Source organism: Dipodomys merriami, unplaced genomic scaffold (genome assembly GCF_024711535.1).
Source record: "Dipodomys merriami isolate MVZ:Mamm:240054 unplaced genomic scaffold, mDipMer1.0.p SCAF_23, whole genome shotgun sequence".
Taxonomy (NCBI): Eukaryota; Metazoa; Chordata; class Mammalia; order Rodentia; family Heteromyidae; genus Dipodomys; species Dipodomys merriami.
The window spans coordinates 20,861,955-20,869,431 of record NW_027203715.1 but is presented as its reverse complement, the minus strand read 5'-3'; the positions used below and the strand labels follow the sequence as shown (position 1 = coordinate 20,869,431).

The 7,477-nt window shown below is 33.4% G+C and overlaps 1 pseudogene; it reads right to left on the bottom strand.

Annotated features, from left to right (window-relative positions):
• Positions 1-6,177: 6,177 nt before the first annotated feature.
• On the bottom strand, positions 6,178-6,277 carry LOC138835188 (U6 spliceosomal RNA; annotated as a pseudogene).
• Positions 6,278-7,477: the final 1,200 nt, after the last annotated feature.

Here is a 7,477-nt window from a genome sequence, read left to right as displayed (position 1 = left end):
GAGAACCTTTTCAAATAAGTTTTAAATAATAAACATTTTGAAACATGTATCCTTTTATTTTGACAAAAAATTGATGTTAGTGGTGTTTTAACTCAAGATTTAGAATATTATAACCAGGTGCTCTATATCTCGCTAGGGGTGGCTATATCTCTAATCATTTCACTCTGAATATTTTTATAATAAGGTATTATAGTTGCTCTGTCTCTCCCGAATTACAAACCCTATTTACACTTCCCACCGTAGCTAGAAAATAGCAGCCACAAATCTCCATGCCCAGCTCAAACTTTTTTTTTTTAATTTAAGTACAAATATTTCCAAAAAGTCACCAGGTAATGTAACTTTTCTTAATAAAGTATGTGCTTCTTGAAAATACAGCATTTGTTACCTGGACAAATATGTTTATAACTATAAGAAATAATTTATTTAAATTTACCAACCGTATAAAAATTCAAAAAATAATTTTAAATATTCACATCATAAATATTTTAAAAGCAAAATATATGTGTCTGAATAATTTACATGTGAAAAAACAAAGAAATTATATTCACTAAACCTACAACTCTGAAAAAAGAATTACCCTAAAGAAACAAAAGAAAATATTTAAGTTCAAAATTTGAAATTTAGAAAATAAAATGAAGTGTACTCTTTAGATGACTTAAGTAACTGTAAAGCCTCTGCATATAAATTTTCTTATAAAAATGCATGAACAAAGAATGAAAAAGTACCAATTGTTTAATAGCAACAGCAAAAGAATCAGTAGTTCTTTTTTTGAGCATACAAAAAATCGATGGAAGAGATAACAATGTTCCTTCCATAAGAAATGTACTTATTTATGTAACTGTAACCCCTCTGTACATTACCTTTACAATAAAATTAAACTGAAATTAAAAATAAACCAAACAATATACGAATTAAGGATTCATATAAACCATTGGTTAAAAACTTTGTAAAAAACTGCACTAAGTACCCAAAGAATATATTTTGATGATGCTACTTTAATAATTAAACTTCAGTAGAGAAGCAAAAAGTGTAAAAACTGTTACAAAGTAATAAATCAGAATATGTTACTATTCATAATAATCATAAGCTGAATTTATAGTGATAGTCAAATATGTAAGAAATGAGACAATTTGCCATACATTTGCACTTAATAAGTGAGAAAGAATTTTCTAGGTCTTTTAAAATATATCTTAAGTTTAAAAAAGAACCTATTCTGTCACATCATATGATAATCAGATAAAGCTGATATTAGAGCAAAGAACAGATTCTACTAAGTTTTTGTATGTTAATGTATATACTTATTTTGGTTGTGGGAAATTGTGGGGATTTCGACTTGAGTTATTGCTCTTGCTAGGCAGGCGTCATATCAGTGGTTAATTTTAGGATAGGGGTTCCCTTTCCACAAGAACATGCACCTGATCTGTCATTTTAGCCTTCCCATCATCAATGGCATCAGAGTTGCAGACCAACTTGTCTAGCTTCCTACCTTGGCTGGCCTGGATTCCGCAGTTCTTCCCATCTTAGCCTGTAGATAGTGCAGTGTGGTGGAAATGATCCAATGCACCCAGCTATAGATTGAGAAGGAGGTCCACTAAACTTTTGGCCTGGTTCTATTCTCAAGCCTCCTCAGTAGTTAAAAGTAGAGGTGGAAGCCCCTGGTGCCAAGCAGTAAGAGTATTTTTTAAAGTAACTAGACATATACATGACTTACGCTTGTGATTACCTCAGGAAAAGAATAAAAGAGCAGTGAAGCATAGAGGACAGACAGAATTTTAACCAGCTACTCAGAGGCTGAATCAGCTTAGGTAGCTACTCAAGAGGCTGAGATCTGAAGGCCACTGTTCAAAGCTAGTCAAATCATGAAAATACATGCGATTATCTCTAAAAAACCAAAAGTGGAACAGTGGCTCAAGTGGTAGAACACTACCTTTGGGCACAGAAGGTTAAGAATAATGCCTACTCAGTATCAAGCCTCAAGAATAATGAATCTATGCATGAGCACATGCACATGTGTGTGCGCATACTCGCACGAGCGTGCACACACACACACACACACACACACAAATGAGTATTTCAATGTGAAGTTCTTTAATTTTAACCTTGCTGTACTTTATTTCCCTGTATTAGTTCACAAATTAACAAAATCAGCTAAGCACCTATTTACATACAACTCATGTTTCTCTAAAGTCTACTCTCTCTTTGGAAGTCTGCTTTTATTTGACCCAAAAGTAAATTATTCAGGAAGTCAATTCATCTCTCTCAAGTCTGTTGTATTAGATGATTTTTAGGTTCCTCCTAGGAATATGATTTTGTGTAATCCTGCATCAAGCAGCATATTTCTTTCACGAGAAGGGAAGACCCTGTCAAACAATTAATAATAGGTTTTTCTCCACCTGGCGAGCATCTGTAGTTTTACTAACTTCATAAAATTCATGATCTGTCTGTGTATGCCAAAGACTGCTGTGCAAATAAAAAGATCCTTCTCAGAACTTAGCATTTGTATACTATTCATAGGTATGAGGTGTTTAAATATTACTGAAATTTCTTTGGAATAAATAATATTCATCTTGACTATCTTGAGAAAGAAGAATTGGTTTCTCAGCACTTTAGGTAAGAACATGAGTGAAAGAAACAAAAGGAAAAGTGAAGAACAATAATCCATATATTCAAATCAAACAAAACAACCCAAGAAAATACAAATTAATTCAGTACTCAAGAACCTGCATAAAATGCAAATAAAAAAAACTATGACAAGCTTATGAATATCCTGACTACATGGGAGTGAACTGTTGTAAGGATAGTGCTTAAAACCCAGACTGGACAGAAAGATCTGTACACAATGCCATGCACCTGTTATTTTAAATTCCAGGAAGAATAACATAAAGTGTACTGAGCCCAAAATCAGATACAAGTAGGAAGCCAGATTCTATCTGAAAAATAATCAGGATAATTTAAGTCTGAGGACATGACAAAGTGTTAAGAACAACCATTTTGGGGGCACAAGACACTCAATTCAAACTCTAATATTATGGGTATTAAAGAAAAAACTATGATTTTAAATAATTGGAATAAATGTAAGATTTGAGTATTTGAGTGGAGAAAAATCCATGAGAGAGATAGAATGAACCTACATTGCAATACTTTCTACTTAAGTGATAATGTTTTGTGGTACTTCAGACAAAACAGTTACCTTGCAAATGGGTATGGATGTGCACTTGGGTGACGGAAATACTCTACTTACACAGGGGTAAATTAAATAGATTTTTTGGGATAGATTGCACTTCTTGAACTAAGAGCCTAGGTGATGTCCCTGAGCTTTTTCTCTCAAGGCTACCACGCTACCACTTTCAGCCACAGTTCCAATTCTGATTTTCTGTCGGTTGTTTGGAGATAAGAGGCTCATGGACTTTCCTGCCCAAGATGGCTTCAAACCACAATCGTCAGATCTCAGCCTCCTGAGTAACCAGGATTCCAGCCATGAGCCATCAATGATTTTAATAATTTAGTAAATTGTGCAGTTCCAGAAGTTATATATTATCTTTATAACCTGTGTAATATATGTGTGTATGTATATATCAGTGCATACGGATAGAAATATTTTAGCATATTTTTGTATCTACAATAGATTTGTAAAATAATCCTTCATTATAAAATAAAATGGTAGCCGGGCGCCGGTCGCTCATGCCTGTAACCCTAGCTACTCAGGAGGCTGAGATCTGAGGATTGCAAGTTAAAGCAGACAGGAAAGGAAAGTCCGAGAGATTCTTTTTTTTTTTTTTTTTTTGGGTCCGGTCGTGGGGCCTGAACTCTGGGCCTGGGCACTGTCCCTCAGCTCTTCAGCTCAAGGCTAGCGCTCTACCACTTGAGCCACAGTGCCACTTCCGGCTTTTTTCTGTTTGCTTATGTGGTGCTGAGGAATCAAACCCAGGGCCTTGAGCATGCAAGGCAAGCGCTCTACCACTGAGCCACCTTCCCAGCCCAGTCCGAGAGATTCTTATCTCCAATAAACCACTCAAAAACTGGAAGTGGCACTGTGGCCCAAGTGGTGGAGTGCTCGCCTTGAGCTGAAGAGCTGAGGGAGAGCACCCAGGCCCAAGTTCAAGCCCCACGACAGACGAAAAATAAATAAATAAAAATAAAATTAAATGGAAACAAAAGTTAATAAGGAGCAAAACACAGGGAATTGTCACACGTTTCTTGTTGTTCAATATAATATGAATTGTGAGAATCAGTTTGGCAAAATCATCTCTACTTTAACAAAATGGATAATAGCTATTAAATCCAAATCATCTATTTGCCCTTACTGTGCATCCTCACACATGAGTGTCAAAATCAAACCACAGTTTCTGCCTTCGTATTTAACTCACTTGTTATAAGTTAGAGGATAGATGAAGTAATCAAATAAAGATTAAAATAATAGTAAGTGAGGCTATGAGTTAGAGCTGAAAATGATTTTAAATATGATAATAGCTAATTAAATTGCATATTTCTTACCTTTACACTATTGTCATGTCCCTCATTCCCACATTAGAAAAGTTCATAGAAAGTTCTCACTAAACGCATTATCCTGCCCATGTAATTGTAACTCCTCTGTACAGTATGTTCACAAATTAAATTAAATTAAATTAAAATAAATAAATAAAATATAAATAACCAAAAAAAGAGAAAGTTCTCACTAAATAATATGTACAATTATGAAAAACACTATTGAAAAAATATGGGCACCATGTGGTTTTAGCTTATTGTGACCTGTAGGGGGTAGTGTGTTTTTGAGGATTTGCAATACGTTCTAATGGAGATGAAGAGAGGGATGTGCTTATTCTGGAAAACTGCCTAGAAGATTGTTCCCAGAAAGATAGTGATGAATTCTTCCAAAAGGTTACAGTAAAATCACTTTCACAACCATGTTCACTGCTGCACTATTCACTGTAGAAAACTTATGGAAACAGCCCAGATGCCCTTTGGCAGAGGGATGGTTAGAGAAAGTGTGGCACATATACACAATTGTATTGCACCCATCCATTATGAAGACTGTTACATTATTTGCAAAGAAATGGATAGATCTAAAAATATGTTAAGTAAACTAAGTCAGAGACACACACACACAAAGGACCCAGTTTCTGTCTCATATTTGGAAGATAGAACTTTATACAAGTTTTCACAACAATATCAACCAAAGCAATCTATTTGCAGAGAATTTAAAAGGTGTATTTTCTTATAAAATTGAATTTTTAATCCAACAAAATGAATACCAGGAAACTATCACTTAAGATATGAGGGGAATTCAAAGGGAAGGATTAAAAAGAGTTATGGAGGAAAAGAGTGAAGGCATAATATTCAATACAGATAGTATGACAGTAGAAAAAATTAAAGTGGGGTGAGATTTGGAAGGGTCTGGTGAAGTTATGTAAAGATCCATTGTACTTAAAAACTGATTTGTTGAATGGAAATTCCCTTGTACAATTATTTAAGATAATAAAAATATAATTAAAAACAATGGAGACACTTTATCTTAAACTGTGTTCTCTTAAGCCATGAGTCAATATAATAGTTTCCTCCTTAGAAATGTTCTTTGCAGGTATTTTCCTCACAGTAACAGAAAAGTGATCAACACAATGCATATCAATACATTACATTGCACATCATAAAGAGACACACTATAAATTCTATTTCCATCTCTTTTAAAAATAAAATTGTTTGCTCTATAAATTGATCAGAGGCATGGATTTTGTGGCTAGTTAGTTCATTGCACATGTCTCTCTTCCTCTCTCTCATGGTTCTCATAGATAATATGATTGCTCCATAATTATCCTAAATTATTTTGCTTTTATATTTTTGGTTGCATCATTTCACTTTCTGCTCTGCCATTTCCCAAATCATTTACATAGAAGGCATTATTTCCTATTTTCTCATTCCTAGAATAAGCTGTACATGAAGACACCATTGGTCCTTATTTTCAGTCTGTACCTTTTAATACACAGGAAAATCTTTCCTCTGCTTTCTATCAGTTCTCTACTCTCCAGTTAGAATAATTTAGAATAGTAAAAATGGAAAAAGAGAAAATAAATCATTGTGAAAAAACTAACTTTTAATTATATGAATCGCATGTGTTGTTACACTTGTATTTTGTAATCAACTTTTTAATAACTGTTTTTCATTTCTTGCATCTGAAGGATGAAAAATATGGAATACTTCGCATATTTTCATATCATCCCTGTCCAAGTGGCATGTTAATCTCTATATTGTTGTAATTTATGTATACGTGCTGCCGAAGCATGTAGTATCCTGTAAATTTAAGTAGTTAATGATGTAATCTTTATACAGGCATATATCCTTGGTTGCCTATTTGTAACAAGGAAACCTTATTGTTACTAACAATGCTATTGATCTTATTTCTCTGAAATTCTGTGTATAGTGGAAAAAACATATTGTTCGGTAGATTGCTCACACTTGCAATTATTTGCCAATGACTATTTTAAGTCTTTTTCATTTTAAATTTCATCATATTTTGTAGCCTTTATAGCTAGATTCAAAGATATGGCTTTTCAAGTACTTATTTATCAACTGAGTTAACTTTGTGGAGCTAATGGATTCAAAGTAAGCCTTGCTGAAGAGCTACTTCTAAACTTTTGCAGCTTAAAATTTCCCAAATGAGGTCTTACTGGCACAAATGTCTACTGACCCTTTACCCTTCTTCCATGTAGTAACAGACCAACCAGAATATCTTACCCTGACAGCAAAGATTATCTTACTGGAAAAAAAAAAACTAATCTTAGTTACAAGGGATCATAGAGAAATAAACAGTTCTGACTAGAAAGTATTTTATCAAAATATAATTGTTTATTATACCTACCATTTCAAAAGTAGCTAAAGCCAAGAAGGTGAAAAAAAATTGTTCTTATGCATGATTACCTAATGTCCTGACCTGTCTACCATCCAACCAGGCAGGAACTTACACTACTGAATTTCTATCGCCAAATATTTCCATAGCTCCAGGAGAAGTCCATATTTTTCCTTGATATTAGGCCTTAAATTGGTAATGTTTTAATCACAGTATTTCCTCTTGCCTCTAGGCTGTAAATCTACAAATGGTAAAGCTTTAGGTCTAACTCTACCAAACTCTGAGGTAGAGATAATGGAATAATACTGTAAAACAGAGTTGCCTTTGATACCCTAACCACAACAGAACAATGAAAAACATTTCCTTAGATTACATACAGTTATATATTTTATATTTATATGTGCTAATTTTATGTTTCACACAATAAAACTTGCTAGAATTAATCGATAATTTGACAAATAATTTGATATTTATTACAATAAATAGATAGGAATATAAATAATTAGGTTTAGAATATTTATTAGAATATAAGAAGTATCAATGCAATGTCTTCGATATAAACTTGTGATACCTTCTAAGTGTTCTTAGTCTCCTGAATTCACATGGTAAAAAAAAAATGTTGTTTTCCTTTAATCT